Below are 25,404 nucleotides of genomic sequence, written 5' to 3'. Positions count from 1 at the left end.
ATTTGATGAAGTGAGACAACCCCTTTAAACATAAAACAAGAGAATGATCCAGATTGCAAAAAGTACATGAAAATAATATAATGTCACGCGTTCACAAAATGGCTCCAGTGTTCATGAAGGGCATTTGTAAACTGTACAAGGTTGTCAAAAAGTGATCTTACCATGAATAGTGTTACCTTGGTTCATGTAGGAGGGAGCTCTCTAGTGCAATCCCATTGGCTCTACTGCATTTCAATAACATGGGGGAGTGAGCTGAGGTCTTGGGGATAATGGATTGCTGTGGGAGCGGGGGAACTCACACTTGCCATGTACAAGAGTATAATAGACAGCCGGACTATTAGCCATATGTAGATGCATAGAGATATTGCCCAAGAAGCATCTCGCCAGCTCCACCTATTGGAAGTGGCCCCTCTATGAGTCAAGATCCGACTTTCCAACAAGGGATTTAACAAGGGATTGTGGCCAGAACAGAGATCCATTCATAGACAGCTGTTTCAGGGTGCTTGCCCCTCATCAGTACGGTGTGGGATTCTGGCTGGTTCAGTGCGATGCCTTGGAATTGGCTCAGCCAGGGTGCTGAATCTCCTTGAGAGGTTTTTCCAAGATTTTAATACTGATGACTTATACTTTGGATCGGTGGGGTATCTGATCGGTGGGGTCCGATACACGAGATCCCCGCCCATCAGCTGTTTGAGAAGGCATCGGTGCTCACAGTAGTGCAGTGGCCTTCTCTCAGCTCACCAAGCACAGCACCATGCATTGTATAGTGGTTGTGTTTGGTATTGCAGCTCAGCCCAATTCACTTCTATGAAGCTACGCTGCAACTAGGCCATGTGACCAATAACTGTGTCAACACTAACCTAGGAAAAGCCAAGCGAAGGCGGCGGCGCTACTGTCAGCGCTGCTGCCTTCTCAAACAGCTGATCTGCAGAGGTCCCAGGTGTCGGACCCCCACCGATCAGATACTGATATTCTATTCAAGGTATAAGTCATCAGTATTAAAAGGGGTTATCAGGGCTTTTACTATTGATGACCTATCCTCAGGATAGGTCATCAATATCAGATCGGCGGGGCTCCGACACCCAGAACCCCTGCCAATCAGCTGTATGAGGAGACGGCACGCGCAGTGCTCCCGTGCTATCTCCCTTCTCATCTCCATTATCTCTTCCTGCGCTCTGCTGTATGTCTATGGGACAGAAAGTTAGATGGGAGACGGCATGTGCACACTGCACTCGCCGTCTAATTATACAGCTGATCGACGGGGTGCCGGGTGTCGGACTCCCACCGATCTGATATTGATGACCTATCCTGAGGATAAGTCATCAATAGTAAAAGCCCAGACAACTCCTTTAAGGAGACCAGGCCTGTATGGAAACTTACTGGAAGTACTCTGTAGTCTGAGACTTATTGGCAAAAATGCACAAAAAATGATTTACATATAGTTATAGCTTTCAAAAAACAGAAATAGGTTAGTTTAGGCTTTAAAAAAGGTATACATGTATAACCACAATTCTAAATACAATTAGGCTTTAGAGGCACACAGTACAGACCATTGCACCTAGCATATTATTGCCTTGAAGAAACCTTCACCTTCTGCTACCACATCAGACTATAGGTTCTGCATCACGAATGGAGGACTATATTAGGCCTCATGCACACGGCCGTTGTGCGACCGTTCCGTGCATTGGGGACCGCAATTTGCTGTCCCCAATGCACGGGCAACGTCCGTGATCCATCCGCACCGCAGCTCTGGATTGCAGAACCATTCATGTGAATGCGTCCACATCTGTGATGCGGGGAGCACATGGCCGGTGCCCGCATATTGCGGACCCATTGTTTGTCCTAAGACTGGGGCTACACAGTCCTAAGTCCTAACTGGGGCTACACAGTAACATGTCGTGCAACATGAAAATCGTATTGCCAGGCCATGGCAGCAATACGGCCACAGCCGGGCAACGGCCATGTGCATGAGGCCTTAGGCTTATAAATTCAGAGGGCAATTCAACTGCTGATATTGACACATTGATGCCAATCATAGAAGAACCTTTGATGCCCATCCAGTTCCCATATGCTCAAGGTCAGCATTGCTAAAGATGAATCTTTGCTTGAAGCTTTCCTCACTGATTAGCTAGTTCTGCTAAACCATTTTCTTTCTATTTTAAATGGCTCGTTTCATTTTATTTTTGGATGGCCTTTACAAGCTTAAAGAATCCCACAAAATAATAAATTAAAAAAAGAAAATAATAACATTTTTCCATTCTAATAAAGCTTTGAAACCTGATATTAATAGTATAAATAAATGATTGACACCATATTCCAAAGTCAAATCGAGCTCAATGCATGACTACAAAATATTAAAACAAGATGCTGAAAAGCAACGTTTTTTTATGGTTCGACTGCACAAATTACTTCTGGCTGTGAAATTGTCCAGATTGACTGCCAAACCTTTCATATAAAGTTTATGATACTGAGCCAATAGAAGGTTTGGTGCTTGATGATCCAGAACAAGAATTTCATTGTCTACAGGCTTTGAAGATAACTAGACATGGGTGGTAAAATCTCGAGATGAGTCCCATAGCTACAATATTAAGATAAAAAGTCAGCCGGGCTGATAGGCTAAACACTCCGCAGTCAATCTATATTAGACGGGAGTGAATCAGTTCTACATGAATCAAATTAGCTAGAAATTTCCCAATAGATTCTAATTTCAGCAAAGCCGAAACGTTTGTGATTCACCCAGCAGAAATCGCTCATATGGAATGGAACCATTCTACCGATAAGCAGACATAGAAGAAGGCATCTTCCACCAAAAAGGCATCATTTTTTTTTACAGTTTTTTAATGTAAAAAAAACTGATTAAGCAGACTGTTACCAACAGCTACCCTCTGTATGCTCATAGTCATATATGTCAATGTCATGTTGACATTACTAATGCTGTCTTGGAGTGAACGAGCTTAAAAGGGGTTGGATACAGCCCTAAGAGACTTCAGAGGGTCATACACACATTTTCAGGGCAATTGGGGCACTTTCGATTTGGGTCGAATTTATTCAGACCCAATTGAATCTGACAGCTGATTCGACCCAATTGGACCTGAAATGAATTTTGGAAAATGTACTCATATCTAATTTATACTCTATATGACACTCGTGATTGTTTTGAGGCTGGTGTCAACAAAATGATTGATATTTTCACCACTTGTAGAGGGGGACTTGTGCTCCGAGAGGAGACCTCCAGCTAGTCTGGGGCATCTTCCCTCCGTGAATGACAGAGGGTCAAAGTTGGATTGTGTTACCCGATTACACTTCCATAAGCCCTGGGCACATTTTTCACAAAGTCCCCCTCCTACATGGAACTTCCACCCAGCGGCTTCCCTTGGAGCTAGGAAGCCGAGACTTGCAGGGCAAAGGGATGTTTCACCAAAAGGGACTATTATGTAGCTCTAACACAGGCATCCTCAAACTGCGGCCCTCCAGCTGTTGCAAAACTACAACTCCCAGCATGCCCAAACAGCCTACAGGTATCAGCCTACAGCAGGGCATTGTGGGAGTTGTAGTTTTACAACAGCTGGAGGGCCGCAGTTTGAGGATGCCTGCTCTAACAGGTACCGACAGATTATATAATATGTTAGTGGGCACACGAGCCAATGGACACTCAGGATATTTTGGACATATTGGAGGCATAATAAAACTCCTTAGACAATAGTGTATATATATATATATATATATAATTTTTTTTTTGCATTCATTTTGTATATTGCACATAGCACTTCTGGTTGGCATTCCGTAACATCTATTCTCTCTAAGAGTAGTGTGATTTATGTATGAACTCTGGGTTTATCTAACCTTATCTTGGGTTTTCACTACTAATGCTTCTTGCAGACCAGCATGTCCTGTGTGGCAATCATGCTACTTGTGTGAGCGTGAGTTCTCGTTATGGACAGTGCTTGTTAAGCAGGAGTGCACAGCATTATAATGATTTATAATGCTGTGTGTCTCTGTATGACCTGTATCTACAGCATTATGTCAGTGTAATTCAGTAGAAGCAAGGTCATGCAGAGACGCACAGCATTACAAATCATTATAATGCTGTGTGCTCCTGTGAAACGAGCAATGTCCTTAACGAGAGATCATGGTCACACACGAAGTGTGATGTCCACACAGGGCACGCTCATCACGCTTTCTGGAGGTCAATGTGTGCATACAGTTATAGGTATAGGGGGATACAACAAAACATTAAAAAAAACACAAGAAGAAAAATATGAAGCAAGGTTTCTTGCTGTTCGTCCTCATAGGCCACAGTAACTTTATTAGGCAGAGTACAAATGGTTAGGTCCATAGGCATCTACAGCCACAGGTTGGAAAAGGCTTGTGTGGCTAGCACTGCAGACTGAGGCTTAGGGTCCATGCACACAAACGTATTTTCTTTCCGCTTCAGTTCCGTTTTTTTTTGCGGACCGTATGCGGAATCATTCACTTTAATGGGTCCGCAAAAACAATGGAAGGTACTCCGTGTGCATTCCGTTTCCATATTTCTGTTCTGCAAAAAAGTATTGTATGTCCTATTACTGTCTGAAAATCACGGTCCGAGGCTCCATTCAAGTTAATGGGTCCGGAAAAAAAATAGGGAACGCACACGGAAACCATACGGATATGTTTTGTGGAATAATGAAATGGAAGAGTACTTAAATCAAAGAAAGAAATACTCAGATACGGAACAACGGATACGTGAAAAACGGACCACAAAACAACAACGGTTGTGTGCATGAGCCCTTAGAATGGGGCTCAGGCATTTTTTTTTCATTTCCTTTCGTTGGCCACTTGAGGAGCATACTGCTGGAGCATTACTAGGGGGAAGTAAAGGCAGTATGCTGAAGGTAGGGCAAGCTCAGTGCTGTGGTCCACATCTCACCCCTCAATTCCCTGCTCTATATCTTAATTAGAGACAACTGGAAGAGGAGGATAAAACACGACAGCTATGGATGGCCACCACAGAGGGACAGCTTTTGGGATGGTATTTTGTGCTGCACCATGATATTGCTGACCCCCCCTACTTGTGCTGCCCTGCCTTCAGTCAATTTTGCGGCCCCCTTCCCCCTACAACACTGGGCCACTTTTAGTTTTTTTTTTCTTTTTCAGAGCTACTTTAAAGATGACCTGTCACCACAGAGTGGTGGCATTAAGGTGGAGGAGTGACGACATATTAGAGGGAAGAGTTTTCTAGAGTCCATTATATTTTTTCACACAAAAAGCTTTATTGCTAATTTTATTATAATTCAGTATGAAAAACTCATTACTCGTTACCTTCTGTTACAAAAATGTTCCAGTTGTGAGATATTCTCTTTACTTCATTATAATGACGCCCCCTGGTGTTTAATCTGTATAGTAAAATGCTACTTAACCTGCTACTGAGCTGGATGAGCATGGCCACGCATGTTCAGTTTCATCCTTCACCCGTCACCATCCATGTCTACTGTTAAAAGCTGTGACTGTTAGGCCTCTTTCACATGGGCGTCATATTTTTGGCCCGGATAAGAGGCGTGTGCAATTTTTCTGAGCGAGTGAAAAACATTGTAATGCGTTTTGCACTCGCGTGAGAAAAATCGCACATGTTTGGTACCCAAACCCGAACTTCTTCACAGAAGTTCGGGCTTGGGATTGATGTTCTGAAGATTGTATTATTTTCCCTTATAACATGGTTATAATGGAAAATAATAGCATTCTGAATACAGAATGCATAGTATAATAGTGCTGGAGGGGTTAAAAAATAAATTAAAAAAAAGTTAACTCACCTTCTCCTCTTGATCACGTAGTTCCCAGTCTCTTTACTTCTTGAATGAGCTGTGGGCTAAATGACCTGTGGTGATGTCAGATCAGATGCTCCAATCACATGGTCCATCACCGTGGTGATGGAGCATGTGATCTGACGTCATCAAAGGTCCTTTACCTGTATTTAATGCTCACCACAGGTCCTGCTCAACAAAGGATACAGAAGGAGATGCCGGGCTTCACGATCAAGTGGACTAAGGTGAGTTAAATTATTTTTTATTTTTTTAACCCCTCTAGCGCTATTATACTCTGCATTCTGTATTCAGAATGCTATTATTTTCCCTTATAACCATGTTATAAGGGAAAATAATACAGTGAATAGACTGTCACATAGCAACCATGCATGAAAATCGCACCGCATCCACATCAGCATACGCTCATGTGCACAGCCCCATAGAAATGAATGGGTCAGGATTCAGTGCGGGTGCAGTGCGTTCACCGCACGCATCGCACCCGCATGGAAAACTCGCCCGTGTGAAAGGGGCCTTATAGGGAGAGAGCTGCAGCAGAAAGGACACATCCTCTGAGAATGGACATGCTCCCTGAGCTACAGCAGAAAGGAGACACTTCTTGAGGAAGGACACTCCCCATGAGCTGCCAGCCTGATCTTAATCTGGCAAAATAATTGAAGCAATGAATGTGGAGATCTCTGGATCCATGTGAGGTACAGGGCTGGTTCTAGCTTTGTTAGAAAGAGGTTGTCCTGTACTGTATGATATCCAATTTTCATTATTTTGCACCCATCATAGAATAACCCCTTTAACTGTCAAGTTAATGTTTGCTACCTCTACAAATAAATAACACTAAATTATTTTAACACAGAGGATGATGCCACAATCGCTCATAGAAGAAGAAACCGAGCTAAGCACCATACATGGTCTAAAATCACTTCTGATTATTACTCTCTCGGGCCAGATACTGTCAAGATGTAAGATGGGATAAGATATTGTGGCATACGCTTGTGTTCCTTCAAGAAAATCTATGAATGACTAGCAATGATCATGGATCACAAGACTGTGGAAGACTTTGACGAGGAACGTGATCTTGGCTACTGTGTGAGACAAAAGTATTTCCTTCCCGAATGACCCTCTACTGTATCATTAGTGACACACTAATGGCCAGCAATTCATCTTGATAGACTTGATCGATAAAGGCGCATTGTGTGAATACTTCCCATTACTCAGATTGTGTACACACGGTATAGGTTTTTGCATCCACTTTCTTAAGATAATCTGACATCTACTGTAAGCAATAAAAGAAACAGCCATCAGAAGGATAACATTTAAAGTGAAAGAGCGGATTATTATTGGCGTACGCTGTGGAACGCGTCACTCAGCAGCCTCCCTTGACCAAGCTTGAGCTTGTTCACACAGGGCAACGTTTGGACAAGGCACATACATGTGTGCTCTCCAAACATGGAAAATGATGGCAGATGAGATCCATATCCCACAGATGCATTTTTCACCTGTCTAAAAGCTTCATGTTACAATATATGACATAGTGTTGTGATATACAATATACATTCCATACATGAACATATTGATAGAAAGTAAAGTCTGCATCCCCACAGCGTCCAAGTGTGGACAAATGTCTAATGAATGACAGTTCTCTCAGAGAGCTTCAGCATGAGTCTGAGAAATGCCACATTCTTGTTAAAAGAGTCGTACAAAACGGGACCGCTTTCTTACATACCTTGCACAGTGTAGCTTACCTAAGCATCACTGAAGATAGATACTGTAGGTATGACCTACTTGCCAAAATCTGAATCTGCAAAACTGTGACATTTATGGCCCACCCATGGAAATACCAAAAACACCTACTTTTGGGAAGGCATTGCACCTTACCTATTTCTTCTTGGCCGGATATGTCAGGATATTGTTGTCCCACCATGACCAGTTTTTCAAAACAACAGGATTTTGTGATATTTTGTCACAAGATGTCTATCAAATATGTGTCTAGCTGTGGCCACCCTGTGGTCGTGTTGTGAACGGCAGCCTGTCAAGGGTTTTGCTAGCATGGTTGCGGCATTGTATTGAATTGGTTTCATGGAAAGAAATTGGAGTCCTTAACCAAATTAGAGCTAAGGGTGGGCATAGAAAAACACTTAGTCCAGCTCACCTTCCCGATTATGCATACTCCCGATTCCGAAACCCTAGGGGTGTGTCCCCGTTGCAGGCTGCAGGTAATTTGAAAGGATTGGTCTCAGATTCAGATTAGATACAAATTTAAAAACTGCTTCTTTATTTGGACATCATGTAGACAAAACAGACAGCCACTTGATACAACAGAATCAGCGTTGACGCGTTTCGGGTACTAAGACCCTTAGTCGTAAGGGTGGGCATAGTTGTACAACCATTGTTCAGAATATTAAGTGAAATTAACTTTGCAGACTTGCAGTCGAGGATGTTCAGGATCCTTTAAAGGCAGTGGCTTGGTGGCCACAAGGACCATGGAAAAACAGAGTGAAATGTCTGGTACAATCAGTTATACTGTATGATGGGCACAGGTAGAAACATTATGCTGTATGAGGAGCATGTGTAAGGGGCATAACACTTTATAAGGGGCACATGTAAATGGCACTGTACAGTATAATGTCTGTTACATGTGCAACTCAAACAGTATAATGCCTACATGTGCCCCTAATACAGTATAATTCCCCTACATGTGTCCCTAATACAGTTTAATGCCCCCTACATGAGCTCCTTGTACAGTATAATGCCCCCTACATGTTCCCCTAATACAGTATAATGCCCCCCTACATGTACCCCTAATACAGTATAATGCCCCCCTACATGTGCCCCTAATGCAGTATAATGCTCCCTACATGAGCTCCTCATACAGTATAATGCCCCCTACATGTACCCCTAATATAGTATAATGCTCCCTACATGAGCTCCTCATACAGTATAATGCCCCCTACATGTAACCCTAATACAGTATAATGTCCCCCTACATGTACCCATAATACAGTATAATGCCCCCTACATGTACCCATAATACAGTATAATGCCCCCCTACATGTACCCATAATACAGTATAATGCCCTCTACATGAACTCCTCATACAGTATCATGCCCCATACATGTACCCCTAAGGCTACTTTCACACTTGCATTCGGGGCTCCGCTTGTGAGTTCCGTTTAAAGGCTCTCACAAGCGGTCCCGAACGGATCCGTACAGCCCCAATGTATTCTGAGTGGATGCAGATCCGCTCAGAATGCATCAGTATGGCTCCGTTTGGCCTCCGTTCCGCTCAGCAGGTGGACACCCGAACGCAGCTTGCAGTGTTTTGGTGTCCGCCTGGCCGTGCGGAGCCAAACGGATCCGTCCAGACTTACAATGGAAGTCAATGGGGACGGATCCATCTGTCCTGGCTCCGCTTTGACACGGATCCGTTAGAAACCGTTCACGTCTCTGCGCATGCACAGTAACTTCCTGTCCCTCCTCCTCATCGTCGGCCATTTTGGATTATCGACTTGGTGAGACTGGTAAGTATATGAAGTCTTGTCTGTTTGTCTATCTTTCTTTTTTTACCATCTATCTATCTCTCTATTTCTAGGGTGGGGGGGCTGCTGGCACTTGGGAAGGGGTGTTTGTGGCTGGAACTGTGCGGTGCTTCTGGCACTGCAGGGGTTTTTGTGGCTGGAACTGTGGGGTCTGCTGGCACTGCGGGGGTGTTTCTGGCTGAAACTGTGGGGGCTGCTGGCATTGGGGGGGGGGCTGAGGGCACTGTGGGAAGGTTGTTTGGAACTGGGGGCCTGATGTCATTGTGGGGGGCTGCTGGCACTATGCTGGGCTGCTGTCTCTGGGGGGTGTTTATGGCACTTGGGGGGGGGATTATGGCTCCTGTCGGATTAATTTTTTGAAATAATTTTATTATTAGGGTCGTTCAAAAAAAAAACTAAACAAAAAAACTAATTTAAAGAAACATCTGCGGTGGGCAAGCCCAGATCTATATTTTAAAAAGTAAGTATTTTAGAAAAAAAAATTGTTGATATATGAGGAAATAGTGCTCTACAAGTTCCTTTAACTTTATCTGCATTTTGTCTGGTATTCTGTTGCGTACAGATGTCATCAAAGAAGCAAAGCATAGACTGGAAAAACCCACCCAGAAGGCGACGTCGTATCCAGTGGCCGGTAAGTATAAAATCAACACTTGGAGTTTTTACTGTTTGATTTGTTGCATTAATCAGTATGTGCTATTATTATAGATTTCTTCTTCATCTGTGGGGCCAGCTCACCAGCATCGCCATCGTCCAGGGGAGGTGGACCAAGCCCGGATCGGGGCTGTCAAGAAGTAAGTATATATATATATATATATATATAGATATATATATATATCTTTTTTTTTATTTTTTATTTAAGTACAGTCTTCTAAAAAAAAAATCTTTGTTTTAGCAATCTGCACCTAGAGCCGCCAGCAAGGATCCCCCAGTCGCCTCCAGAGTCCGCGGGAATGAGCGTGGCGGTCGTAGACGTGTAAGTTTTGAATTAAGTAGTTTTAATTTGCATTTTATATTAGGATTTACATTAAATTTAGTATTTTCTTTTTTTCAGGGTTCCGTAGGCTCCACCAGGGAAGATGAGGAGTTCGGGGTTCTGACCATCGATAACCTGCTCCCCATCCAACTGGTGGAGGCGCGTCCAGCATTATGGGACCACTCCGAACGCCACCACACTGATTATCCCCTATTTTGGCCAGCCCCCTACAGTCAGATGGACAACTGTTCTCTCCGTCTGAGTTTAAGGGGCTGTCTGAGACAGCGGAGTGTTTGGCTCCCCTGTTTTGGCCAGCCCCCTACAGTCAGAGGGAAAACTTTTCTCTCCGTCTGACTGTAAGGGGCTGAACCGGAACAGATCGCCAGCGCCAGCCCTCCTGTCCCTCATGTATCGGCTCAGGAAAATCCGGGTCCCCTACCGGGTCCCTCCGCTCAACAGAGGCTCTTAGGTTTTCGTCAAAATTTGAGAGCCCTGGTGAGCGAGCAGAGATCCGGTAGGCCAAATCGAGCTGATTATGCGAACCTTGTAGAGGTCGTTTCCGACGCTCTAGAAGGTTTTGCCCAACATCAGATGGAGTTTGGTGCTGACTTGATTCGCCGCTGGGAGGGGGCGGAGTCGGCGTTTCAACTCAGCCCAAACTACCATTATGGGCTAAGCCTAATCAGTTTGATGATCTCAATGACGCCCGAGCAGTTGCATGAGTTTAAGATCATGCTAGAGAACGGGTCATGGGAAATCATGCACCGCCCCCAACCCCCCCACCCCCATGCCACACCTATCCCCCATCCCACACCTACCCCCCACTCCACACCTACCCCCCACCCCACACCAGTGGCCAGTACCGCCAATCTTTCCCTTCCCACCCCCCCCCCCCCGAGCATGTGTTTCCTTCTGCTTCTTTTTCTTCTCCTGCCCCGTATTTTCCTCCTACTTCTTTTCAAACTCCCTCCACCTCTACACATGCTCGGTTCCTCTCCTCCTCAGACCCTACCTTTCTCCACACCCTACAATTACGCCCTGCATCCTTTCCTGTGGCCCGTAGTTTCACCTCAGTGGATCGCCAGGACAGGGGGGCTACCATTGCCAGCCCCAGACCATCGAGTCCACGACAGTCCACCTCCCCTCAGTTTTGAAAATGTATTTTTTTAAAAATTATGTTTTTATTTATTTTATTTATTTACTGTATTTATAAAATTAAAAAAATAATTATAGTTTACTGCACTGTGTCTGTGTTTTTATTGTCCTGTACAGGGTAACCTTGGCACTACATCTGTGTTGAAATTAAAACTACCCTAGTCTCACTACTGTGCGTTTATTATAACACCCTTGGTAGTTTTTATATCAAAACAGCATTAGTGCCAATGTCGTAAGATCCATTAAAACATGACCATCAATAATGAGCTAAATTTTGGCTCTTTATTGATCGTAGACCCTATGATTGGCACACGAACAAGCAAATGCTTGTTCATTGTTCAATCTTGTGCCCTTTCATATGAGCCCTTGTCGGAGTCACGGTCCATCAGCATCATCAGGAATTCATTAATAATTGTGATTTTAACATTTAATGATTTCCAAATGACGCTAATATAACTAGTGTGATTACCACAAGGGACACGCAAGGGACATACAGTTTTTAAAAGGGTATTCACATAGACAATGGGGGGATTTCACTTGAATATGCCCCCATTGTCTGATAGGTGTGGGTAACATTGGTAGGACCCGCACCTATATCGAGAACGGAGCGGGGAGCACTGTTGCTGTAGGACACATTTCCCATGGTACGTCCACCACCAAGCCCTAATCCCCGCCTCTCCCATAGAAATGAATGGAGGGCGGCAGCACAGTGCAACCTCATCTACTTTCTTGGCTTCGTTCTCAATATATGTGAGGGTACCAGCCGTGGGACCCGCACCTTTCAGACAATGTAGGCATATCTTAAAAAGGTATGCCGACATTGTATGAGATGAGAAAACCCCTATAAGGCCTCTTGCACACAACTGTATGCCCCAAGAGACATACGGTCCGTGAGCGGGCCATATGTCCCATAGTGGCATTGATCGTGCACACGAGAGTACACAGCATCATAGTGTACAATCATCCTGTGCAAGTTGAGCTGCCCGCGGGGATATAGTCTTGCACTAATAGATCATATGAGTGCGGGACAATAGCCCAGTTTGCGGCACAACATGGTCAGCATCATGATGCTCTGTACTCCCGTACGCACGATCAATGACGATCAGGGACATATGGCCCGCTAACGAACACTATACATCTTTAAGTGCATGTAGTCGTGTACAAGAGTCCGAAAGGTGTGGTCCATTATCAAAGTCGGACCAGCTTTGGAACTTCAACAAGATAGCCCTGGAGAATTATAGGAGCATTACAACACTATAGATCTGAATACATGATGATGGAACCTAGAAATGCTTTTCATTCCAAAACGGATCTTCTAAACAGATGAAAAAACGGAAACCAACGTGACAAACGGATCCATAATACAGACGGATCCGAACAAACGGATCCGTCTGAATGGCTTCCGTTTGGCTCCGTTTAGTCAGTTTATTGACGGATCCGTTTGAAATGCCCTTCAAACGGATCCGTGAAACGCAAGTGTGAAAGTAGCCTAATACAGTATGTTTCCCCCTACATCTACCCATAATAGAGTATAATGCCCCCTACATGTTCCACTAATACAGTATAATGCCCCTTATATGTTCCCCTAATACAGTATAATGCCCCCTACATATACCCCTAATACAGTATAATGCCCCCTATATGTTCCCCTAATACAGTATAATGCCCCTACATATACCCCTAATACAGTATAATGCCCTCTATATGTTCCCCTAATACAGTATAATGCCACCTACATGTGCTCTTAATACAGTATAATGCCCTCTCATAATGTATAATGTGCCTTCTGTCCCCCCCCCCCCCCCCCCCCCCTTCTGTAGAGATGAGGAAATTTTTCAAAATTTGTTTTGGTTTCGATTCTATTTGGTCCGAATAAATTTGAATCTGAATCGAATGTGCCTCAATTGCCCTGAAGGTTGTGTAGGACACTTTGAGGTCTCCTAGGACTGTATGGAACCCATTTCAAGCTCTTTAATGCCAAGGCAACATTAGTAATGACATATCGACATATGACCTATCTGGATGGAGGGTAGCTGGTGATAACAAACTGCCTGTTTAGTAACACATTGCACTGTCAGATTATTATTTTTTAAATAAAAAAAAAACATTCCAAAAATGATTTTTTTTAAGTGGCAGATGCCTTCTTCTCTGTCTTCTGAACTTTAAAATGGCGGCTGACATTTTGAGCGATTCGCACGGGGATGAATCTAAAATGTTTCAGATTCTCAGAAATTACAATCTTATGGGAAATTTATAACGAGATAAAATAGTTTCGCCCATCTCTAGTCACATGTACAATGTCATCACATCATTCTTGTCTGGTTCCTTTAAAACAATAGACGGATATTTATCTTAGGGCTCTTGCACATGGCCATTGGCAATTTGTGGTCTCCAATGCACAGGCAACATCCATGCCATTCCACAGATGTGATCCGTCAGCACTGCAAAAAATATAACATGTTCTATTTTTGTTTTGCGGTGCGGAGACACGGAGAGAAACCACCACGGAAGCACTCCGTAGTGCTTTTGTGGGATTTTGTGCCTCCGTTCCACACCTTCCGGATTGCAGACCCATTCAAGTTAATGGATTCGCATCCGTGATAAAGGGTGCACACGGCCTGTGCCAGCAAATTGTGGACCCGCTGTTTGCGGACCACAATACGGGGACGGTCGGGAAATGGCCGTGTGCATGAGCCTTTAGGCTGAGTTCACACTTCAGTTATTTGGTCAGTCGTTTCCATCAGTGAGGGCTTGTTCACATTCCCCTCCGTTGCCGTATTGCAGCCCGCATACGGTGAGTCTGCAATACTCGGGGCACCGGTCGTCTGCATTCCGCATCACGGATGCGGACCCATTCACTTGAATGGGTCCGCAAAGCTGGAGATGCGGTGTGGAACGAAACGGAACGGAACCCTATGGAAGCACTACGGAGTGCTTCCGTGGATTCCGTTTCGTGCCTCCGCACCGCAAAAAGATAGAACCTGCTCTATCTTTTTGCGGAACGGACGGATCACAGACCCTATTTAAGTGAATGGGGTCGCAATCTGAATGCAGCAGTCCCACGGCCGTTGCCCGTGCATTGCGAACAGCAATTTGCGTCCACAGCATGGGCACGGCGGGGCAACGGTCGTGTGAACAAGCCCTTATTGTGAGGCAAAACCAGGTGTGGGTCAAACAAACAGAATAGGTGTAAGGGCTCATGCACACAACAGTATTTTGCGTTCAGTATACTGGCCGTTTTTGTAGTTCAGTATGCGGAACATATACTGAACCATTCATTTCAATGGTTCAGCAAAAAATACTGAAGTGTCTCCGTGTGCATTCCATTTCAGTATTTCAGTATTTCCGTGCCGTGAAAAGATAGAACATGTCCTATTCTTGTCCGCAAATCACGGTGCTTGGCTCCATTCAAGTCAATGGGTCCGCAAAAAAAACGGAACACATACGGAAATACATCCGTATGTCTTCCGTATCTGTTCCGTTTTTGCTGAACCATCTATTGAAAATGTTATGCCCAGCCCAATTTTTACTATGTAATTACTGTATACTGTATATGGCATACGGAAAAACGGAACGGAAAAACGGAAAGGAAACGGAAACACAACGGAAACAAAAAACGGAACAACGGATCCGTAAAAAACGGACCGCAAAACACTGAAAAAGCAATACTGTCGTGTGCATGAGCCCTAAATCAAATCATTACACCTGATCTCTGAGTAGACTTCGCTACTGGTTTTGACTCACAATAAGGCCCCATGCACACGGCCGTTGTTCACAGCCGTGTGCGGGCCGTGGAACCGCGGCCTGGATCCCTCCTGAGAGCAGGAGCGCACGGCGTCACTGGTTGCTATGACGCCGTGCGCTCCCTGCTGCCGCCGCAATTCAGTAATGCACTGGTATGATCTATACCAGTGTATTACTGTATTGTGCCGGCAGCAGGGGGCGCACGGCATCATAGCAACCAGTGACGCCGTGCGCTCCTGCTCTCAGGAGGGATCCAGGCCGCGGTTCCACGGCCCGCACACGGCTGTGAACAACGGCCGTGTGCATGGGGCCTAAGTGATGAAATAACTGAAGTTTGGAATTTTTATTTTACTTTTTTTTTTCTATTCCTTGTGGGAATTTGGAAGGAGAGGGAGGGCATTAAGGTTTTTTTGTAATAACTTTATTTTAAACAATGAATTGGAAGATTTAAAAAAAGAAAATGCTCAAAAATATGAATCCTAAATTACTGATTTCTCCCCCCCCCCCTTCTCCAGGCTCTATTTATATACAGATGAGGTCAATGGATAAAATAAAAGTTTGGTTTTTCTTTTTACTGCCGTTTCGAAACACTCTGCACAGTGTTTTTTAAACACATTTGTCATGGTTAATGAATGTTGCCTCAGCAGTCAATCACAGCCTCTAAATAGTGTCACACTTCTCCGAAAAAAATAAGTCATGATCCGTGACAGCAAAATAAACAAATAAATAGAAAACTAAAACTTGGAGGCCGAGGAAAAAAAAAAAAAAAAAAAACTTTCAGAGATTGCTTGTATGCGTAAAATCCCCAGGGGGAGGTAAGGAAGAATACAAGATAATGTGGCCCAGTCTGGCAGTAGGTACAACGACCTTTCAGAAAAAAAAAAGCCTGGATATATTATTAGCCCAAAGGTGCAATTTCCTGCAGTTTCCCAGATTGACATCAGCTTTAAATGTTGTTAATTTCACTACCTTTAATTTAATGGTATAGTGTCCAGAGGCGGCCTCCACCGACGGTGACAGGGTTTTATTATGGCCTTATAAAAACCAGTTGAGCTGAAGACAGTGTCTCAGTATGTGTCACTCCAGCCGCAGGTAAGCACACAAAATGCCGTAATGGTTCGAGTGAGTAAAATATTATTTTAAATCCCATCACTTACTTTGCGTTAGAGTACAAAACAAACAAGAAGTTAATTGTGTAATTAGAAGTTTACATTAGGTTGCAGATTAGTCACCGTACAGGGAGCTTATGTTTTCCGTGAATGTAGTTTAGATACCGCTCATCAGCCGAGTACCAGACATCAGACTAGCACCCCTAGTGCTACTTGCACATAATTAAAGGATAATATCATTTAGCATAGACTGCTGCGCAGCGTTCAGTCTTCTTGTTAAGCTTGTCGTGGCTTTAAAGAGGCTGTCTCATCACAACCACCCATTGGGAATCTGTTGGTCGCTGCAGATCCAGCTTCAGAAACATGCACCGATTAGCTGTAAGCTCCAGTTGGCCATTCAGTTAAAAATGTATCTATCTAGTAACAAAATACTAGAGGGGCATCTATCACATCCAGAATGCTTAGGTGGTTGAAATAAAAGAATCCAGGAAAGCTGAGATGTTTCAGCAGGGTGTAGTTTGCTGAGGCCCTTTTAAGTTGATTCTTATAGGCCTGGATTTTTATGGAATGGCATGTAGGTGTTGGTAGTGGGAGGAGCCATTCCCTCCTTAATCCAGTACAACACTTTCCCCTAGTCTGAGAACCCAGGTGTAGCTGCTAGCTTCATTACTGTGGCAATAAATTAAGGGCTGAAATGCTCATTCAGGGTCAAAAGCCTGGAAGCTGCATGACCTGTTGGTTGTGTAAAGTCTTATCGCCCATGTTATTCTGAGAGCAACGGTAAGAAAAACCCACTGTTTAGTTAGCGCCCAGATGGGCAAGGACTTTTGTTTTGTTGTTTATGTTCTATTTTGGTGTCGTGGCTTCACTCAAGTTACTGCATAACTTGGATGGAAAATAAATGGTATTGGACTTTTAAACTGCTGAATCCTGTAAAATCTGTCATTGGTATCCCTAGTTCACACATGGATCCCAACAACATCTCTCTCGATCTTGGAGTACAATGCAATACTTTTATAAAAACTTTGTAAATCTGACTTCAATCAGCATGGCAGGCTAACCTCATCCAATTTTGCATCCAATTTTAAAAATTTGAGTGAGTGGTATAAAAATACAAGAAAGTTAAAAAAAAAAATTGAGCAAGTAAGCCCAAACATTTTTAAAGACTAAAACACCCTGAATCAATTAAGGGAACACTAAACTTAGAAATGACTCAAAAAAGTAATCAGAAGATTCTCTTGCCCCCACTGTTGCCAGTCTGTGGGATTTTCTGCATGTTCCTAAACAGGGGAGGATTTGGCCCTTTCCCTAACCCCAAGCAAAGTTATGTCTAGGGGGGCCATCCCCATCAGTACTGCCCTATAGGCCCATTGAGCTTGACTCTCAGTTATCAGTGCAGCCTGGGCATTCCTGCTACTGCTCTAAATCTGCAAAAGGCCCTCCTTCAGCCAATTTAGATGTTTTTTTTCAGCCAACAGGAGCTCCCAATCTTTGGAGCCCCAAACATCGTCTTGGTTTGAATGGTGGTAAAGTCCTCCACAGTAGTGATGAGCGGCAGGTCCCATATTCGAATTCGTGAGATTTTGCGAATATTCGCTAGAATATTCGTTTCATATTCGCAAATATTCGTATTCGAGATTATTTTCGTGATTGTGATTAATCTAAAATGTAAAAATCGCGTAATGCGAAGTTGATCAAAAAAGAATATATAGCAGTAAATATAGTGCTATATACTCGTTTTAAGAATATTCGTCATATTCTACAACAAGAATATATAGCAATATAGCGAATATTTGAGAAAATATAAACAGAGCAATTTAGCTAAGCTAATATAGTGCTATATTTTTTTATAGTGTAAATTTTTCCCAAATCTGAAGTTCAGAAGATAAAAAATAAATTAGCTAAATTGCTCTATTTTTTGTATTTAGCGAATTTTTGCTATATTGCTATATATTCTGTTTTAGAATATTACGAATATTCTAAAAAACAAATATATTCGTTTTTTAGAATATTCGTAATATTCTGAAACAAGAATATATAGCAATATAGCAAATATTCGAAAAAAATTATGAATGTAGAACAATTTAGTTACTATAGTGCTATAATCTTTTGTTTTATAGTTGTAATTTTTTTCCAATCTGAACTTCAGATGAGAAAAAAATTACAACTATTAGACAAAGAAGATTATAGCACTATATTAGCTAAATTGCTCTACATTTTTTTTTTATATTCGCTATATTGCTATATATTTTTGTTTTAGAATATTATGAATAGTCTAAAAAAACAAATATATAGCACTGTATCGAATAAATTTGTTTTTTAGAATATTCGTCATTTCTCCGATAAAAATTCAAATTCACAATCAGCATTACTCCTAAAGTCAAAGATATTGCAGCCTTCTCATTGGCCCACAAGCGAGAAGCAGGAAGGGATCATGCGTACTGATTAGAAAAAAAAATCTCGAATATTCAAAAATTACGAATATATACATCACTATATTCTAAATATTCGTGAATTCTCAAAGTGCCAATATTCGCGATAAAAATTCTCAATTCGAATATTTGTGATCAACACTACTCCACAGCTCCTGAATCAGTCTTTTAGAAATCCTGCCGAGAACACGGGGGTTAATCACCTACTGACCTGCTGCATTTTCAGCTGGTGAAGGATTGAGCACTAACCAAGGTGGGAAGATTTATCAATCTTCTCACCCTACTACAACCAAACATGGGACAGTGAGTAGTGAGAGGGGACATTTCAGATCTCCTGGAACACATAGAAATTTGTTAAATATATATATATATATATATATATGTTTATCAGTTTTATTTGTAATATGAGTAGGGTTGAACGAACCCGAACTGTAAAGTTCGGTTTCGTACCGAACTTTAGGATTTTTGGACCCCGGAACCGAACCCAAACTTTTAAGTTAAAGTTTGGGTTCGGTGTTTGGCGAGTTAATGGTGCTTTTTGAAAGGCTGCAGAGCAGCCAATCAACAAGCGTTTAACTCGTGTGCCCTTAGAAGCCACCACAGCCATGCCGGTGGACGGCGGCGGATATTTTATGCAAGTTCTGTGTACCAGCACAGCATATGTGCATTTGTGACAGTCAAATAGAAGCCTGAAATGCTGCAATTATATTCTGGGTTTTAAAAAAATCACAAATTTTTGGCAAGACCCTACATCTGTGGCCTTTGCAGCATTTGTCTGTGTGCAATTTAAGCTTGAAATACTGCAATAATTTTTTTGATTTTAAAAAACACCCTTTTTGGGCAAAATACTCAATTTTACAGCCCTTGCTGCATCTGTCAGTGTAAAATTAAAGCGTTATATACTGCTGTCATATTCTATTATTAAAAAAAAACACCCATTTAGGGCAAAATCCTTATTTTGCAGCGTTTGCTGCATCTGTCATTGTTAAATACAAGCTTGAAATAGAGCAATCATTTTCTGGTTTTTAAAAACACCCTTTTTGGGCAAAATACTAAATTTTACAGCCCTTGCTGCATCTGTCAGTGTGAAATACACACGTTAGATAATGCTGTTCTATTCTGTTATTAAAAGAACACCCATTTTGGGCTAAATACTAAATTTGCGGTCTTGTCTGCACTTGTCAGTGTGAGATACAAGCTTGAAATACAGCAATAATATTCAGAGCTTAAAAAAAACATCCATTTTAGGCAAAGTACTTAATATTGCAGCATTTGCTACATCTGTCAGTGTGAAATGCACGCATTAGATACTGTTGTTCTATTCTGTTATAAAAAAAACACCCATTTTGGGCAAGATCCTAAATTTGAGAAATATGAGGAGAGCGTCAAATAAGGGACGTGGCCCCGGTCGTGGTGCTGCTGATGGAGCTCCTGCTGTAGGGAGAGGATGTGGTCGATCTGTGCCAGCTACCCACGCAAGTGAAACACCTTCCTTAGGTGCGAGTAGGCGACAGAACCTGCAGCGGTATTTGGTCGGGCCTAATGCGGCTTTACGAATGGTGAGGCCAGAACAAGTACAGGCGATAGTAGATTGGGTTGATGACAGCGCCTCCAGTTCCTTCACATTGTCTCCCACCCAGTCTCCTGCTGAAAGATCAGAGTTGGCACCTGCAGCCGATGTCCATTTGTCTTTCACCTCACCCCCTTGCAAATCAGCCAAGCAGTCTAAGTCCCAAGTCATGCAGAAGTCTCTTCTGCTTTTTGATGACTCTGTTAGCAGGCTTTCCCAGTGCCATCCACCTAGCCCTGCCCCAGAAGTGGAAGAGATTGAGTGCACTGATGCCCAACCACTTATGTTTCAAGATGAGTACATGGTAGGACCGCTGCAGCATGTCTTGGATGATGACGAACCACAGGTGCCAACTGTTGTTGCTTTCTGCACTGTGCAGACCGACAAGGAGGGCAGGGGTGAAGACTAGGTGGAAGATGATGTGGAGGACGATGAGGTCCTCGACCCCACATGGAATCAAGGTCATGCGAGTGACCTGTGTAGTTCTGAGGAAGAGGCGGTGGTCACACAGAGCCACCAGCACAGCAGAAGAGGGAGCAGGGTGCAAAAGTGGAACGGCCATCCCCTAGACAGTATGCCTGCTACTTCCCACCGCAGCAAGGGACAGAGCACACCAAAGCCAGCTCCAAGGAGTTCCTAGGCATGGCAGTTCTTCAGACAATGTGCTGACGACAAGACACGAGTGGTTTGCACGCTGTGCAATCAGAGCCTGAAGCTAATTTGTCTGTTACATTTTCTGGTGAAACTAACCAATTTTTGGGTGTGATATACCACTGCTATACCTAGTAGACAGGTAAAAAAAAGTCACTAATTTGACTGTTACATTTTGGGGTGAAATTCATACATTTTTGGGTGTGATATACCCCTGCTCTACCTAGTAGACAGGTATATTTTTGGGTGTGATATACCTCTGCTGTACCTAGTAGACAGGTAAACAAATTTCACTAATTTGTCTGTTGCATTCTCAGGTGAAATTCAGAAATGTTTGCTGTAATATACCCTGCTATACCTAGTAGACAGGTAAAAACATTTCACTAATTTGTCTGTTAGATTCTTGGGTGACATTTGACAATTTTTGCCGTGATTAAACCCCTGCTCTGCATAGGTAATAGGGACATAAATTTAAAAAAATCATCTGTTACAATTGTGCCGTATACAAACCCCTGCTCTGCATAGGTGACAGGGAATTAAATTTCAAAATGTTTTCTTTAATTGATGCGCGCCACCTCCTTTCTTTCAATGCTTAAACTTTAACAACTTGTCCCACATTCAATAATTTGTCCCACTTTTCCGCTCCATCATATTTAATTTCAAACAATTAACCTCCCTTGGATGTGGTCTGCCTTTCTCACGCTCCCTCAAAAGTGTGGAACCCTGATTCGCCGCTAACCGTGATCAACATGGTAGGCGCAGAAAAGAACATCGAAAGTTGATAGAGCAGATATCCAATTGGATCGTGGACATCACGGGGACGTGCGACATGGTGGAGCAGTATGTGTGCAAACGCCTACACGTATTGACTGATGGATCTGCCCCCTTAAACTTCTGGGTCTCCGAATTGGCCACATGGCCTGAGCTTGCCCTTTACGCCTTGGAGGTGCTGGCCTGCCCTGCAGCCAGTGTATTGTCTGAGCATTTGCTTTGCCCGGCTGGAGGGGGTTATCACAGGTTATATTTCCCAATGTTTTGGGGTGTACCCTAATAAAATAAATAAATAATTTAAATTAAAATGAAAAAAGCAGTGTAGGCTACCTGTTCCACCGCTGCTTCCACCCACCACGCCACATCCACTGCCTCCTCAACCTCCTACTCCATATGGACCTCGTCCTCCTAGATCAAGATTATTATTTTTTATTTTTACATATTTTATGTTATTTTAAGTCCTTTCCCTTTCCACATTTGTTTGCAGAGTACTTGCCATGCTCTTAACCACATTTTGCTGGCATTTGCAGCCCTCTAGCCCTTTCCATGACATTTTTAGAGCCATTTTAGTGCTCAAAAGTTCGGTTTCCCATTGACTTCAATGAGGTTCGGGGTCAAGTTCGGTTCAAGTTCGGGTCCCGAACTCAAACTTTTTTGTGAAGTTTGGCCGAACCTGAACATCCAGGTGTCCGCTCAACTCTAAATATGAGACAAAACTGGATTAAAAGCAAAACTAAAAGTTGTTTTTTTATTTCAGTTTATCCATTTTCTATGTTTCTGCTCTTTTATACATGGAAGTGATGGATTTAGCAGAGCAATGCGCATATGCTACAATAGCTGAAAATTATATCAGTAGCCCACGCAAGCATTACAGTCCCGATTGCCTAATTTTTGCATGAACCCTTTTATATGGAGAACAATACTGATAATAGCATTATATTAATGAACTGCTTATGATACATTCCTCGGACATAATCTTAACAAAATTAAAGGATTTATATATCTAAATTCCGCTCCTTTTCAAAAATTAAAGGGGTTCTCTGGGCCTGTATCTATAATGGCTCTTTCAGCAAACCTGTGGAGAGAAGACACTTTCAGCACTACATAACTTTCCGTTGCTTCTTCTATTCCATGATCCCAGCTGGGATCATGTGACCACCTGATTGGCTATGGGCTTTTCCTGTGAAGTTCTGACTGGATGTTCTTCTCTTTCTTCATGTTCAGCTTCATAATGTAGATGTAGCTGAACAGGAAGCAAGAGAAGCACATTGGTTAGCTACATCATTGTGCAGCTGAACAGGAAGAAAGAGGAAGAGTCTGCAGCCAGTCGGACAGTTACGTGATCCAGGCTGGGATCACGGAATAAGAGAAACAATGGAAGGGTAAGTCCTGCTGAAAATGTCTTCTCTCCACAGGTTAGCAGGTTGGCCCAGAGCAGGGGCAGCATAGCAGCTGTAAGGGGTCGATAAGGTGAGTATTCAATGTTTATAACTAGAGTTGAGCGAACACCTGGATGTTCGGGTTCGAGAAGTTCGGCCGAACATCCCGGAAATGTTCGGGTTCGGGATCCGAACCCGATCCGAACTTCGTCCCGAACCCGAACCCCATTGAAGTCAATGGGGACCCGAACTTTTCGGCACTAAAACGGCTGTAAAACAGCCCAGGAAAGGGCTAGAGGGCTGCAAAAGGCAGCAACATGTAGGTAAATCCCCTGCAAACAAATGTGGATAGGGAAATTAATTAAAATAAAAATTAAATAAATAAAAATTAACCAAAATCAATTGGAGAGAGGTTCCATAGCAGAGAATCTGGCTTCCCGTCACCCACCACTGGAACAGTCCATTCTCAGATATTTAGGCCCCGGCACCCAGGCAGAGGAGAGAGGTCCCGTAACAGACAATCTGGCTTCATGTCAGCAGAGAATCAGTCTTCATGTCATAGCAGAGAATCAGGCTTCACGTCACCCACCACTGTAAGAGTCCATTTTCATAAATTTAGGCCCAGCACCCAGGCAGAGGAGAGAGGTCCCGTAACAGAGGATCTGGCTTCATGTCAGCAGAGAATCAGTCTGCATGTCATAGCAGAGAATCAGGCTTCACGTCAGCCACCACTGCAACAGTCCATTGTCATAAATTTAGGCCCAGCACCCAGGCAGAGGAGAGAGGTCCCGTAACAGAGGATCTGGCTTCATGTCAGCAGAGAATCAGTCTGCATGTCATAGCAGAGAATCAGGCTTCACGTCAGCCACCACTGCAACAGTCCATTGTCATAAATTTAGGCCCAGCACCCAGGCAGAGGAGAGAGGTCCCGTAACAGACAATCTGGCTTCATGTCAGCAGAGAATTAGTCTGCATGTCATAGCAGAGAATGAGGCTTCACGTCAGCCACCACTGCAACAGTCCATTGGCATATATTTAGGCCTAGCACACAGGCAGAGGAGAGAGGTCCCGTAACAGACAATCTGGCTTCATGTCAGCAGAGAATCAGTCTGCATGTCATAGCAGAGAATGAGGCTTCACGTCACCCACCACTGCAACAGTCCATTGGCATATATTTAGGCCTAGCACACAGGAAGAGCAGAGAGGTCCCGTAACAGACAATCTGGCTTCATGACAGCAGAGAATCAGTCTGCATGTCATAGCAGAGAATGAGGCTTCACGTCACCCACCACTGCAACAGTCCATTGGCATATATTTAGGCCTAGCACACAGGCAGAGCAGAGAGGTCCCGTAACAGACAATCTGGCTTCATGTCAGCAGAGAATCAGTCTGCATGTCATAGCAGAGAATGAGGCTTCACGTCACCCACCACTGCAACAGTCCATTGGCATATATTTAGGCCTAGCACACAGGCAGAGCAGAGAGGTCCCGTAACAGACAATCTGGCTTCATGTCAGCAGAGAATCAGTCTGCATGTCATAGCAGAGAATGAGGCTTCACGTCACCCACCACTGCAACAGTCCATTGGCATATATTTAGGCCTAGCACACAGGCAGAGCAGAGAGGTCCCGTAACAGACAATCTGGCTTCATGACAGCAGAGAATCAGTCTGCATGTCATAGCAGAGAATGAGGCTTCACGTCACCCACCACTGCAACAGTCCATTGGCATATATTTAGGCCTAGCACACAGGCAGAGCAGAGAGGTCCCGTAACAGACAATCTGGCTTCATGACAGCAGAGAATCAGTCTGCATGTCATAGCAGAGAATGAGGCTTCACGTCACCCACCATGTCCGACCATGTCCACGACCATGTCCACGTCCGCGTCCCTTACTAGATGTTTTTCTCATTGTTATGGTTCACCACAACAACAAATATATTATTTGGCCCAATGTATTGTATTCAAATTCAGCGGGATATAAATTTGAGGCCTAGTATTTAGGCGCTGGGTGACCGGTATGGATTTAGTGACAGAATTAGACTTGGAAATGCACAGAAGCGTGTGTGTGTGAAGTTATTCTGAATGACCCAATGTGCACCTTGAATATTATATACCCTTTTAGGGATAGATTTCAAATAGCTCTGATATAGCAGAAACCACTAAATTATGAAATTGTTAAATTGGGAATTGTATTTAAACCCAGAACAAAAAATGTGCTTTGACGGACACTAAATAACTTTCCCAGCCACAACAGGACAGCGTTAACGAGAGATTTAGCAGGATATAA

General features: G+C 43.3%; 1 protein-coding gene across 1 annotated transcript in view; it reads right to left on the bottom strand.

The window, feature by feature from the left end:
* The window catches only part of ANKFN1 (ankyrin repeat and fibronectin type III domain containing 1), a 475,518-nt gene that overhangs the window by 352,782 nt on the left and 97,332 nt on the right, over positions 1 to 25,404 (bottom strand). The window lies entirely within an intron of this gene.

Source organism: Bufo gargarizans, chromosome 6 (genome assembly GCF_014858855.1).
Source record: "Bufo gargarizans isolate SCDJY-AF-19 chromosome 6, ASM1485885v1, whole genome shotgun sequence".
NCBI lineage: Eukaryota > Metazoa > Chordata > Amphibia > Anura > Bufonidae > Bufo > Bufo gargarizans.
Note: the sequence above shows the minus strand (reverse complement) of the source record. Positions and strands in the feature narration are given on the sequence as shown.